The 14,894-nt window shown below is 29.2% G+C and overlaps 1 pseudogene; it reads right to left on the bottom strand.

The window, feature by feature from the left end:
- Window positions 1-14,894, bottom strand: part of LOC142320812 (uncharacterized) — a 79,531-nt pseudogene that overhangs the window by 63,897 nt on the left and 740 nt on the right.

The raw sequence follows: 14,894 nt of genomic DNA, 5'->3' as shown, positions 1-14,894 counted from the left end.
TTAATTAAATATTTTTTAACTGATATTCATTTAAATTTAAATAACCATATAAGGTCAATAATTTAGAAAATTTACTTATGCATAGTTAACTGGAGGCATTATAAAGAAATATTTTTATTAAACCAGTTAATAATGGGAGTCCTTTTAAGCAATATTTTATCTTAAGTATCCAAACATCTGGAAATGATGTCTAATACAATCATATGTCATATTAAACACATTATTTTGTTAAATAGATTAAATTTATTAAAAAATAAAATCTTTTATTAAAAATTAAATCACTACAAAAATGGAAAATGATAAAATAACCTTACAGCAACTGATACAATAAAAAAAAGAATAATTAACAAGAAAAATCATCCCATCTACACTCACATAAAATGGTAGGACATTTTAATATTATGTATGAGCATTATATAACATGTGTTTGCAACAAATTAAATTAGGACATAAAAACATGCAATTAAACAAATGGTTACAATAGTAAAGAGACTAATAAAAATAAAGCTAAATTTAGAATAAATTTACAGCATAAGATAAAATAAAACACTTTAGAGCCTAGACAATAAAAAAATAAAGTTTATTTCACAAACATAAAAAAAAAAATTAACAATACAGACTCATGAAATAATATATAAAGTGTCCGGGAGGATTCTGCTTCAAAGGTGTATTTCTCTCATTAAAAAAATGGGCCTAAGAACTGTATCACCATTATTTTATATGAAACAGGGTGTAACAAACAAAAAAATTAAGTTGAAAAACACATTTTTTTAGCTTTGATGTAAAATAGCTTTGTTAAATTGTAACTAAACAAATAAAACTTATTGGTTAAACTGATAGAGAATTTAATTCTGAGAAAATTGATGTAAATTATCTACCAACACATTTCACAACAGCAATTTAGTCGTACTTCCATGAGAAACAATAACAGAAAAAATACATTAATAGTGTAACACGAACTGAGTAACGAATTCCTACCAATTAAGAAGAAAGTAGTAGAAAATATAATAACGGGAGAAATCCGGAAAGGAGCTAAAAGAGACCCTTTTACTAAAGGTTTGTTTAACAATCGTCTTTTATAATACTGCCCACTGACATACCTAAACAGATGTTGCTCCATAAGATGGGTTATCAGGGTAGGAATTTCATGGGATATGTAAATCGTATGTAATACGATTCTGTTTTGTATGTAATCACTGTCTGTTATTATTATTGTTGTGATTACTAAAAATTATTATTTCATTTATTATTGACATTTATTATTATTATTGTTTGTTGTTGCAATTATTGTTATTCTAATTATTATTGTCGCTTATTATTATTATTGATTTGTCTTGACTGAAGGGGAATCATGCTGGGAGCATGAAGCTCATCTGCGAATAGTCTCCCACAATCTGCCACAGTCAATTACTTCTCCTAGTCTACAGGACCAGAATGAAAAACACCAACTCCATCCATAAATAAAACACAAAAATATCTATAATCGCCACTAAATAAATAATGACCTGTCAGACAAACGAAAGACACAGCAGCAATAGACATTTGTCCAGGTTCTGCAATTAGTAAAGAGATAATTAAAAACTCCCGCTACCCTTGGATTCAGTTCCGAATCCACCAAAAATGCATAGCTATACTATTATTAACAATTCTATAGGTATGTAATAGTTTTTCATTTCCAGTTTTATGAAGACAAAGTATTTACAAAGCACAAAACTACTATTATGGACCTGCCTTAAGGTAGAATACTTTATAGGTGTTAAGTTTAAAAGAAATTCATTTCAGTAAATTAAAAAGTCTCAGATTGATAACTTTATAAGTCCATGTACACATTAGAGCAGAATTAAAACTGAAAGAATAAGTATATATATATATATATATATATATTTCTTTTGTGCATGTGTATGTCACTGAACTTCTCCTAAACGGCTGGACTGATTTTGATGAAATTTTGTGTGTGTGATTAAGTTGATTTGAGAATAGTTTAGATTCACAATTTGATCCGATAGAAAATGTTTTTTTTAATTAATTTATTTATTTATGTGTTGTTGCTGATCTTGCAATGGTTAAGGTTCACAATTAAATCTGGTAGGCAGCGCTGCGATCGCGTTTTAGAATTTTTTTTTAATTTTTGGCATATCAGTCAGAACCAGTAGTTGGTGGTGCGATCGGATTCTAGGAAATTTTTTTATTTTGTTGCTTTTTCGCATATCAGTTACTTGCGTCATAGCTTAATGTTGTTATTACATTAAAATTCGTATTCTTAACAGTGTATTGTGTTTAGAGAGTAGTTTGAATTAAATCCGACAGGTAGTGCTGTTCTGACAATTGGATTTACATTCTGACTTTTATAAATTGAAAGGTTAAATTTTATGAAGTTCCGTAATGTTTTGTAAGTTTCTTAATGTTGAGTATTAATTGTAATGATTTTGCAGCCACAACCCTTTTCGTTAAAAAATTATTTTCCACCAAATACTGTGATTAGAGAGTGGTGTGAATTAAATCCGATAGGTACTGCTGTTGTTTTGCCATTTGGATTTATTTACCTTCTGACTTTTATAAAGTGAAAGGTTAAATTTTGTGAAGTTCCTAATGTTCATTGTTTTTAAGGTTTTATGAAATTTTCAATTGTGTTCATTTAATTTGTATGTATACTCAAATCTAGCAATAGCGAAACATTGCCGAGTCTGCTAGAATTGCATGCTTATTGAGAATATTATTTATTTAAATAACGTTTTAAAGTGTAATAAAAAAATATACATTGTGCAAATTTGTAAGATGCAGTATTGAAGTGAGTATTTTACATGATTTTTCATGAATTTTAATCATGTATACACCTGCATTCAATAACAATCAACTTAACCTACAAATTTAAATTGTCAGTTCTCACTTGATTCTATGCAACTCTATGCAACTTATGAAGTATTGAACGGGCTCTTTGAAAATAAAAATGTCAGTTTGTAAAATAAATTATAACATTTATAAAATTAAAATATAATTTACATATAATAATTATAGTTTAAAGTATATTTAAAAAATTGAAGTTATAATTTTTGTAGCTGATTAATTTTATAAAAAATTTTCTAAAATTGTTTTTAATTTGCAATTATCTAAAATTTGGTAAAATAGATGTTAAAATAAAGAATGAGAAAAATTTCTACTAAAATTTTAACAACGTTGCTTTTTTCACAGTGCTTTAATTTTTTATTAATTGATTAATTAAGCTATCACATGGTTATGAAACTTTAAAATTATTAAATTAAAAAAAAATGCAGGAGGTACTTTTTTAATATGATCTTAAGTGAAAATTAGAAGTAACGTGGATGAAAATTTAGGCACTTACGTATTAACGCCACCACAGCTACAACTTTATTTTTAAAAAAGTAGTCAATCAGATTTTGGTGGAAAATGAACAGTCTCTTTATTAATTTTAATAAATGATTATTTATATTTATTTATTTTATAAATATAATTTAACCACACTTAACCTACGCTCGCTATCCTTGATTAATTAATACCGTAATTTTTTGAGTATTTATTTAATAAATTCAGTAATTATTGCAATTATTTATTATTTAAATAATCAAAACACTCCTGTTAATTAGTCAAGGTTAGCGAGCGTAGGCTAAGTTTGGTTAAATTATATTTATAAAATAAATAAATATAAATAACCATTATTAAAATTAACAAAGAGACTGTTTTGAATCTATGTTAAACTCTATATCGGCCTATTTTACACCGAAATCCGATTGACTACTTTGTTTTTAAATAAAGCTGTAGCTGCGGTGGCGTTAATAAGTAAGTACCAAAATTTATTAATTACACTAATTATTAATTTTACGTTGTTTCGATTTTCATCAGATATCTCAATATTTAGTGAAAATAAATATTAACCATACTACACATAATTAATCAATATACCCATTACAATAATGCAACAATCACAAACTGATAATAGTCATATTAATGAAATTTCATCCACATTCCTGCTAATTTTAACTTAAATAAGTTACTTATATTTATGTGTTGTGCATTTATTACAGAACAATGCCACGTCAGGACAATGTCTGTCGGGTCCGCTAGTATATATATATATATAGCATTAAAAACCTTTAATGAGATATTAGTTATAACTTTTTAAATAAAAATAAAAAAATCAGAAAGATGGAAATACCTTCCATTCGAACATTATCCAGGGACAGATCATTTTCTGTACAACATCGTCTAACTTTACCCTGACGAGGACTGGGAGACACAGAGCACCAACTGCCAGAATCCAACAACGTACCAGGTGGAGAATGACCTCTGCGCTTTGTACCACCCCCTCCTCCTTCCAATGATACACAGCTTCCTTGTCTGTAAAATGAATAACAGAAAAGGTTATTACTAACAAATTACGAATAAAAATAAAGAACTTAAGCTTATACATGTCACATACTGAAAAAAAAGGTGCATATTTCTAATTTATAGATGCTCAAAACTCTGCAGTCAATTGGATCAGTAATATCATCTATTCTTCTAAACAGAAATGGGAGATTGTATTCTTGATGATCTAACAAGGTTACTAGGAAGACCAAGCTACAGAATTTCTAAGCGAAAATACAGCGCATGTTCCCCACAATGTTTGGTGGAGACTTGCATTAGCTTTTGCAAAATGGATAATTCTAGACAATGGGGAATAAATATTACTAGTAATGGAATTAATTAGAAGATTAAGAGAAAAGTACAATTATTATAGTATCCAGAAATTACATTTAAAACTAATACCAAAAAGTAGGATTTTGAATGAAGTAGTAGTGATATTTTTTTAAAATCTTATGCCTCCAAACTTAGTAATCTTTTTTTGTGTAAATAATAAACTAGCACACCTCAGTTATAAGGATAAAATAGTTAACTGCTATGCAAAAGGTTAAGTCAATAATTAATAAAATGTTTCTGAAGAATTTTTTAATCCAATGCAAAAAGAGTATTTCATATTTTAATGAAAGAATTAAATGAATGTATATGAACATGCATGAAACCATGCATTTTGTTTATACAACATATTTGTAATTTTATTTATATAACAAAATCATCTATTTTTACTTTTATTTCAATTTGGTTGAAACAATGAAAAAAATGTTCACATTCTTATGAACATTATATTCCATTATAAATAAAACACATCTTTTTACACTAAAAAGTGTGTGTAAAAAGAAGAATGTTAGTGTCTGTTTGTCTTTTATAGAAATCTACAGTTTTATTCACATTGTGATGAAATTTTGCACGCAACAGATCCAAACTGAGAAAAATTGTAATCTACATTTTATTTTGAAAAAAAACTATCCTCACCCCTGTTTTACACCCCTTTAAACAAAATTTTAAAGTCTAACTTTTCATATAGTACTCATGCGAAGTGGGAGATAGCCTCCAGTAATAAATATAACACATCATATATGGGCCTCCAAATAGTGATAAAAACCTTTTTCTTCTAAATAATGGGCAATTTTAGATTCTAGTGAAATAATAAATCAAAAAGCAGATAAGAGATTTCTATTTATGAACAAATGTATGGAATAAGGTCAGATTGGATCCATTTTTTATTATTATTATTAAGATATAAAACAAATTATGTCTTTATGATATACTATAAGTATAAGTAAAAAAAAAACTCATGCCCCAAAATTATGCTAAAAGCTAAAACTTCTCTCATTGTATTGACAAATAAGAATTCATTTCATAATGATCATGCTTTTAAGATTCATTACAGTGAATGTAATGACTGGCAAATTACATGGTGGTCATGAAATTTATTAAAATTGCTAAATAAATCAAAAAAATTAAATCTTTTAATGTTTCTTTATTAATTTGTTGGACCCAAAAGGTATGATGAATTAGAAGTACATTATTAGACTATATACAAATCAAATAAATCATTTGTATAACTACATAATAAATTAACAAAGGGAATTTGTTTGGAATAAATAAATAAAAATAATTTTGTTTATCGAACTGATGTTAATAAGTGAAATATGTAAATGTTACAAATAATGTAAATCCATTTCTTTTCTATTGCTGCAGGTATTTGCATTAAAATATTATTTTAAAATAAAAAGTAAGTTATCTAAAAAATTAATATAAGCAAAAAGTATTTTGATTATATTAAATAGAAATTAAACTGTAATATATTAATTTATAACTTAAACGAGCTAGGAGATTGTAAATGTAAATAAAAATCAAATTTAAGAAATAGAAAACAGCTTTTTATCTGATAAAAAAACTTATTTTCCCAGTTTATAACCTCGACATACAGCTTTCCTATTTAATAATAATCTAAAAATTTTTTTTCTTTATCACTCACTGCTGAATATTCCCAGAATATCAATCATTATTAGTATTTTCAGGGCATTTAATAACTGTTTTTGTATCATTTTGTTTTAAATCATTGGTTCTTTAACCTCAATCCCTTAAACACTAGGGAAAATCTTGACATCCAGTGCAAAGGCAAGGTTTCAGTCAACCATTACACTTTTGAGATCCAATACCTGTTACAAAACAGAATGGTATGTAATCAAGGATTGTCATGTCAGAGAATCCAGTTGTTGATAAACAGATTGTTTGTCTATTCCCTCCTCAATTTACTGTACCTGCTTTATAATGCAGTATGCAAGGCTGCATGCACACCTTCTTAATTTCTCAAAGATAATCATTCAAAACAAAGTGACATTTAAAAACATTTAGTGAAGCATAAGAAAAATATTAACTAACATATTAAAAATACATCATATTTAAAATGTATGAACTGTTCCATTAAGCACAACACATCGTCAATATGTAAGCAAGTACGATTGTAGTGGTTAACAATGGATTTATAAAATGCTAGATAGTGATACTGACAATCAGTACTTATTACTGTAACAGGTGTTTCTGTTAAAATAAGCTTTTACAAACATATTTGAATAGTGCTTTTATAGTAAAAAAAATTTCACACCATTTCATAGGAAATTTGAATATCTCTTTTTTTTAGGGACTATTTTTGTAGTAAAATGAGGTAACTCTGAGGCACAAAGCAGAAATTAACAAAATAAGATAAAATAAAGATGGAACACCCAAACTTGCTTTCAAATACATAGTTATTACTATTGACAATTTAATAAATATTATTAAAAAAAATATTAATATAATTTTGGGAAAAAGTAGTCCACTAAAGGATAAGTTTTTACATAATTTAAGTTTTTTATAAAAGAAAATTTTTTTCTCATTTTTCAATGAAATTGAATTATTTATTTTTTTAAACAATTCTACAACATTAAGAACAGGATCAGCAATATAAATATTAGAAAGATGGATTTTATTTTGTTTGTTGTTGTCAATTGGGTTTAACTGTAAGAGAAAGTTGGAAGTGAACTGATGAATCAATTTTATAAAACCGCAAAAAAAATATTAGATGAAGAATATCTAAACATTAGAAAACAGTACTAGTGAAAAAAATTTGATCTGGGTTTTCTTCCATATAAGGAAACATAAAATGCTTTTGAGTTACTCAGTAGAAATAGAAACAAGTAACCCTGTTTGTTTATTTGCACTTTTTCTGATTTATTACATGGTTTTCAAAAATGGTGAATTATATAAATTGCTATACGGTAATGCAGTATAAGACTGCTGTTTGCTAATAATAACAAACTGACAGTTTTTTGTTAGTGAAATGCTGGCGAAGGAAAAAGTAAAGATAAATTAGGATATGAATGCTTCTAGGCATGCTTTTATAAAGGTTAAATCTACATACCATTAGAAACTTTCCCGCACCTTCATGTGGAAATAAGTAAGAGTTAACCTTTACAAAAGTATGGTGTGGGACAGTTTCTAATGATAATGATTTTTTTCTCTTAGTTTATTATTCTATGTGAGGTCTGTGAAGTAAAAAAATATAAAAATACTTCTAAAGAACAGTCTGAGGAAGTCATGGTTGAATGCTTAAGACTATGCAGTAGCACAACTCATTGTTCATAGTTTTATGTAAATGACAAGGAAGCAATGCTACTTACTGCCATAAATAGGCAACACTGCAATGAATTTTGACAAACCAAATACTATACAACCATTGCAAAAAATGAGTCGTCAACCATAAACATGGAAGAGTATGTTCTGTCTAATTTTAACTGTGATGGTAATGTGAAAAATTACCAGCTTACATAATTTTCACAGAGATGATGTTCAAGATTCTTACACAGCTATAGTAAATTCTTATTTGAACACATAGGGATGGTTCCAAAAAATGATCAACCAAGTCAAATCAGTCTGGAATAACAAGAACTAAAAGTTTAGTAGTTCTGGTAATCAACATATTCTAATGTCATGCTACTTAAGAATTAAAATAACTTTTATGGCGGAAAAACAACCAAATAATCATTCCTGGTAGGCTTTCATTCATTCATTTTTCAGCCTCAATGTGTGTGTTCAAACACATCAATCAAAGACAATTTAAATCATCTTTAAATGAACTGGCTGACAAATGCTGAACATCAACTGACAGAGTGTGGTAAAGATAGAACTCTTGCTTGATAATAAAAAGGTAGGATGACTATAAAAAGGGGACAGTGGCTTAAAAAAAGGAATTTCAAAATGTGAATGACTCAATCCATTGCTATCACAACTGGACGGCAGCAATAAAGGCGAGAGAATTTTCTGATGTGGACAACTAACTGTGATAAAGTCTGCATAAGAAAATAATAATGTTCAACTTCTTGTTTTCTTGAAACCAAAACAATGTATTTTCATAATTCATTTTATTCACATTACAAAAAAATTCTGAAAGACTATTTCAGAAACATTATAATTTTTTACAATTAAAAATATATACATCATTAAGTAAAATGTACTGATAGATATTTTATTTTACTTTAAATAAATGGGTTGGTTTTCCTACTAAAAAAATTGTTTTTCTTCTATAAAACTTCAATTTTTAGACTACAAAACATGACATTTAATTTAGTAGGTACATATTATCAACAATTTTTGAGTACAAAAAGTATGAACATTATGCTGAAAAATAAACTAATGCTTAGTTTTATGCTGACATATTTTTCAGGTTACCAAATGTTACACTCTCTACCATTGTGTACAAATCTGCATATTTCCTGTGATTTAAATTCAAAGTAGGATGATTCAGAGTTGAATTTGCATGTAGTTCAGGCAATGGGAAACAGCTTCACTATTTTCTAATAAGCCTGGTAGTTTCACATTACTTGTGAAAGACCTGTGTTTTCATCAAACTGCCTAAAATTGGCTATTGGGAAGATTTACCCATTCTCAATGAATAGTTAAAATATTTAAAAACCTATATCTTATATAATATGATTTACATATGTAATCAGTAAGTATTACAGAGTAATGGAAGTTTGTAAGTATTCGTATACTCACTTTACTTGAATTTGTGTAGAACGTTCCATTCGAGCATGTCTGTCATCAACTTCCTGTGCAAGAAGTGTAGCTCTGTGGTTAGCTTCTGCTAGATCATTACGTAATTTGTCTCTCTCACCAGTCATTTGTTCAACTGAAGTTCTGAATATACAAAAAAAAAAATTAAACTTTCTTCAAATTCTTTAATCAATAAATGAACGCATGTATGCATACATGCACACACATACTTGGTACAGCATATAAATAAAATGTACAAAAGTTATTTTTTAAGTAAGAAATACTAATAAATCCTGCCCCTTTAAATGATCTGATGGTACAGCAATTAGTTCATCCCTCTATGATGAACTAATGAGTTCATTATATAATTTTTTTGAATAGTTGTAACTGTATTAAAGTAGAAAATATTTAGTTATTTTGAAAGGTAATCTGGAATCCAGTCAATTGTGAATTTAAGTAAATATTCTGTTTGCACTGCCAAAATCTGTTATCATGTTGAGTGTTATTTGGAATTTTTAAGAGGATTATGCATAAATAATATTTTTTGTTTATTACGTAAAGGATATATGTTCATGTTTTTATATAAAAATAGAGTACCCGCTTACCAACAATTGTGAGTATTGACTATCCAAGCGCTTTCGGATTATTCCTCCATCATCACGGATTACTGATTAATTATCAATTTTATAGTTGTACACTTAAATTTTTATAAATGGGAATTAAAATGAAAATAAAATTTAAGATTATTATGTTCATAACAGTTAACTGTCAATAGTTAAATTAAGTCAATGTTACATGAAAAACAATGTCAGCAAGACATTTACAACTGTTATGCAATATAAATTGAATCAGTTACCCAACCTAATAATTATTGTATAATTTGCTTGAATAAAATATCATTATCAAATCTGATCTGTTCATTTATAAGTTTATTATTATTATTCATATATATAAAGGGTTATTCACGGGAACCAGATGTTTTTGAAGTGGGTTGTACTCGGGCGTTCGTGGTGGAGGGGCACGTGGCTGGTGTCTGACGTTTCCTGTGTTCATAGCATTTACATTTTAGTCGATGAGATGGAGCCGTGGATGCTAGACCAACGCCTGTACGTGTATGACGAATCTGTTGTTCAGCGAGATTTCCGCTGTCAGTTTAATAACCATCGTAATGCAAGTGTCCCTTCTCGTAACACAATATTGCGATGGGTAAACAACCTTCAAACAAGTGGTTCAATATTGAAGAAAAAACCACCGGGTCCCTGACGAACTGCTAGCACTCCGGAGAACATCCAATGTGTAAGGGAAGCCATTGTCAGAAGCCCATGCCGCTCTATTCAGAGGCATTCAGCAGCACTTCAAATGAGCTCAAGTACGGTAAGACGAATTCTGCATACAGACCTGCATTTCCATCCTTACAAGATAGCCGTTATGTAGCAGTTAGAGCAAGATTTCATGCAGCGATTACAATTTTGTCAACAAATGCTTACCATTTTTGAAGAAAATGAAAATTTGTTATTGTTAATGACTGACGAAGTCCATTTTCATTTGAATGGCTTCATCAAACAAACAGAATTGCTGGTATTGGGCAGAAAGAAACCCACATCAGCTTCACGAGAGACCACTTCATAGCCCAAAGGTGACTGTCTGGTGTGCAATAGGAAAGGTCGGTGTTATTGGACCATATTTTTTTGAAGAAAATGACGCTGCCGTAACTGTAACAGCTGATCGTTACATTACGATGTTGAATACGTTTTTCATCCCTGAGTTACGAAATCGGGGAATCGATTTTCAAAATGTGTTATTCCAGCAGGATGGAGCTACAGCGCACACAGCGAGGGCAATGATGGCTGTTCTCTGTAACTTCTTTCTGGGACGGATCGTTACCAGATTCAGCAACATTCCTTGGCCCCCTCGGTCCCCCGATTTGAGTAGTTGTGATTTTTTTCTGCGGGGGTTTCTGAAATCGCGTGTGTATGGCAATAAACCGCGTACATTGGAGGACCTGAAGATCGCAATTCGTCATCACGTCACCCAGATTGATGTAGACATGCTGCAAAGAATCGAGGCCAGTTACCGTGAAAGGCTACAACAATGTATTGCCCAAAATGGACATCACTTGCCGGACATAATTTTTCGTTCATGAGTAAGTAACAAATGCTTTGATTTAACAAGTGTTTCAGTACCAATAAAACTTTTTTAAAGTAAATATTCAATTTTTTATGATTATTTTAAAAACACCCGGTTCCCGTGAATGACCCTGTAAACATGTCAATGTTTCATATATATATGAATAAATTTCATATATATATGAAATTTCTTCAATATACTTGTTTTATGAATTTTATTAGTGTATTCCAATATTTCAAAAAATGCATTTGGATTGTATTTGGCTAACTGACTGAATTTATACTGCACAACAGTTTATATATGGCAAATGTGTACTGCAAAAAAGTTTTTACATGACAAGTGGAAGGAAACAAGTAGCAAAAATGTAACATACTGGTGGGCCAAAAGTCACTAACCCTTGACGATTATTATTTGAATACAAAACAAAAACAAACTGAATTCATAACTAACACTTTATTGAATCTACATGATTATTTATTACATTGTTTCTTGAATTGTTTTCCATCTTTGTCTATACATTTCTCCAGATGACTTGGCAAACTTATGCATACTTGTTTGCACAGTTGTGTGTTGCAATCTATTTCTTCAAAAGCATTTTGAATAGCATATTTCAAGACCCCAATAGTTTGTGGTTTTGTAGCATAGGCTTTTATCTTTAACAATCCTCTAAAAGAGAAAATCCATGGATGAAAGATCTGAAGATCTGGGTGGCATATTTATTGTCCCTCGTCATCCAATAACTTTCCTGGCAAATAAATTACCAATGTAGTTCTGCACAGCTGTTGGATAATGGGATGGGTCTACATCATGTATAAATTAAAGTAGGTGGAAGTACCAGAATTCATTTTTGGCCTGGGAATGGCATAGGTTGCCAACATTTCGAGGTACTTCTCTCCAGTTACTATTCCATCAAAAAAGCAAGGCTCAATTACTCCACAACATGAGTTACACCCCAAATGGTAACACCAGGTTGATTTAACTCCCTCTCAAAAACAATTCTATGGTTCTTTGAACCAATAGGTACAGTTTGTGTTGATGTGGCCTTTTAATTTGAAAGTTGCTTCATCAATCCAAATTATCTTAGAAAACAACTCATTATCATCTTCTCTTACTTCATTTAAATTATCTCGCAAACTTGAAGCCTACCATCAGGATCAACTTCTAATAGGCCATATATGAGATGAGGTATACAATATCTGAATTTAGCTTGATGTAAAATTCTTCGAACAGAGGTTCTAGAAATATTCTGTTTGAGAAATAGCCTATGATTAGACAGGGCTCTGGATAACCGCTTGAAAAATTTTAACCTTACTTTCAGCCTACCTGACCTGAGGCAGTCCACTGCAGATGCATTTCTCCCAAAACATTTTCGTAAACTGTAAACAGCCTTCTGTGTCGGTGGAACAGTGTTGAAATGATTATTCCAGTCATTTATTATGAAATTATAACCACCTTTGTACTAGGTTTTTAAGGCTCTTCAAACTTCTTCAACTTCAAACTAACTCTTCATTAACAAACATCTTCAAAAGTTACAATCAAAAATGTCCAATGAACATAATAACAGCTGTATACAGCAGATGTCTGATTGAACAGCAGTGCACTAAGGTGTTTTTGTCAATAACTATCTGATGAAAACAAAAGGAGGTAATTTAAAATCGATGGGAAGATCATGTTTATCTTAACGTTTACAGTAGGAAGCGACTTCTGGCCCACCCGGTATATTAAATTGATGGCTAATGGCAGTGTTATTTAAAATGTAGAATAACAACCTCACAAAGCATTTAAAAAATGCTTCAACCAAAATGTTTTATATAGAAAAATGAATATTAAGCTGTAAATATCTCACTAACCTACTTTAAATTTTCTGTTTATAAAACCTTTTTTACTGAAAATGACCTAACTGTTATATTTTATATAAGTATTACAATTTTAGCTGTTTATGGACAACAGTATTTTTGTACTTAACAGTAGTAGTTTGCTTTGAAATAATTGCGTGTAAAACTCTAATTTTGCTAAGAGTTTAAAAGTTTGCTTATCTTTTTTAACTTTATAATTTGAATAAGAAAGGTTGTTATGAATCTCTAAATAAGAAATCAGAATCAATAAGATTACGATGTAATACTAACCTTAACTGCTTAATTTGGACATGAGATAAACTTAATGCAGCACTAAGATATGTGACTAGAGGACTAACAGATAATTTAGCGATATCAGTCCATAGATTTCTAAGTTCTTCATCCAGTATACCACTCAATAATGATAAACTAACTTCATGGGCTCCAGATAGACCTATTTCTTGCAATAATGTATTAGCACCAGGTACTCCAGACAGTTCCCATAACTCAACAATGCTGTCAGCTGACACATACCTGCAAAAAACAAAACACGATGAAATTAATATAAACTTTTTTACCTAAAATTAACAAAACTAAATTTACACAGTATATAAATGATTATCATTATTTAGAAATTACTTTAAACCTGAATAAGACCATACGTAATACAATGTATAATTATCATTGGAATTGCTTTACCAAGAGATTTTTTTTCCATCTGAGTACAGAAGACTTTACAATAATTTGAACTGAATTACCTTGTTCAGCTACTAAAAATACTTCAAAAATAAACCACAAAAAATGCTACAACAAAAATTATTCAGAAAATAACTGAACATCGGTATGTTCAATCAAAAAAACTTTTTTAGCAAGAATGTTTAGGTTCATTTTCATTTCCTAAGAAATAAAATAAACATCTAAACTATCCAAGAAGTAAATGAACAATTAAACGAATTAACTATAATTACTTTAAATAGAGTGACATTCCATTAGAACATGCATCGCAAATAAAAATGTAGTTTAAAGAGTTATTTCTTATGAACATATATCAATTTTCTTGAATAAAATGTTAAGTATCATTCTTTTCTTCACTACTCTTCTTGAGTTTCATCTGAACTGAAGAAAACCTTTCAGAATTATAACAGATAGATACATATAAAATACATACATATATACATACAAAAAAAAAAAAAAAAAAAAAAAAAAAACAGGAAATGTTTGCAACAGCATAACAGGTTTGTCCTCAATTGCAACATTTCATAATATTATTAACATATATAAAGAAAATTTTCTTTTTATAAGCAGCTAAAGAAAAAAAAATTTTATCAAGAGATAATAAAACAATTTATTTTTAAATAGCAGCCATATTAAAAAAAATATAGGACAAATTTTAAAATATAAAATAAGACATGGAACTTCTTCAATGTGCTATATTTTTTTAAATCTATTAATAAAGTATGGAATGTCAAAATTGTACTACCACAAAAACAGGCAAGAAATTGTATACTTTTTATGTGCAATTTTCCACAATTTCTACAG

The sequence above is a fragment of the Lycorma delicatula genome, chromosome 3 (assembly GCF_047948215.1).
Source record: "Lycorma delicatula isolate Av1 chromosome 3, ASM4794821v1, whole genome shotgun sequence".
In the NCBI taxonomy this organism is placed as follows: domain Eukaryota; kingdom Metazoa; phylum Arthropoda; class Insecta; order Hemiptera; family Fulgoridae; genus Lycorma; species Lycorma delicatula.
Note: the sequence above shows the minus strand (reverse complement) of the source record. Positions and strands in the feature narration are given on the sequence as shown.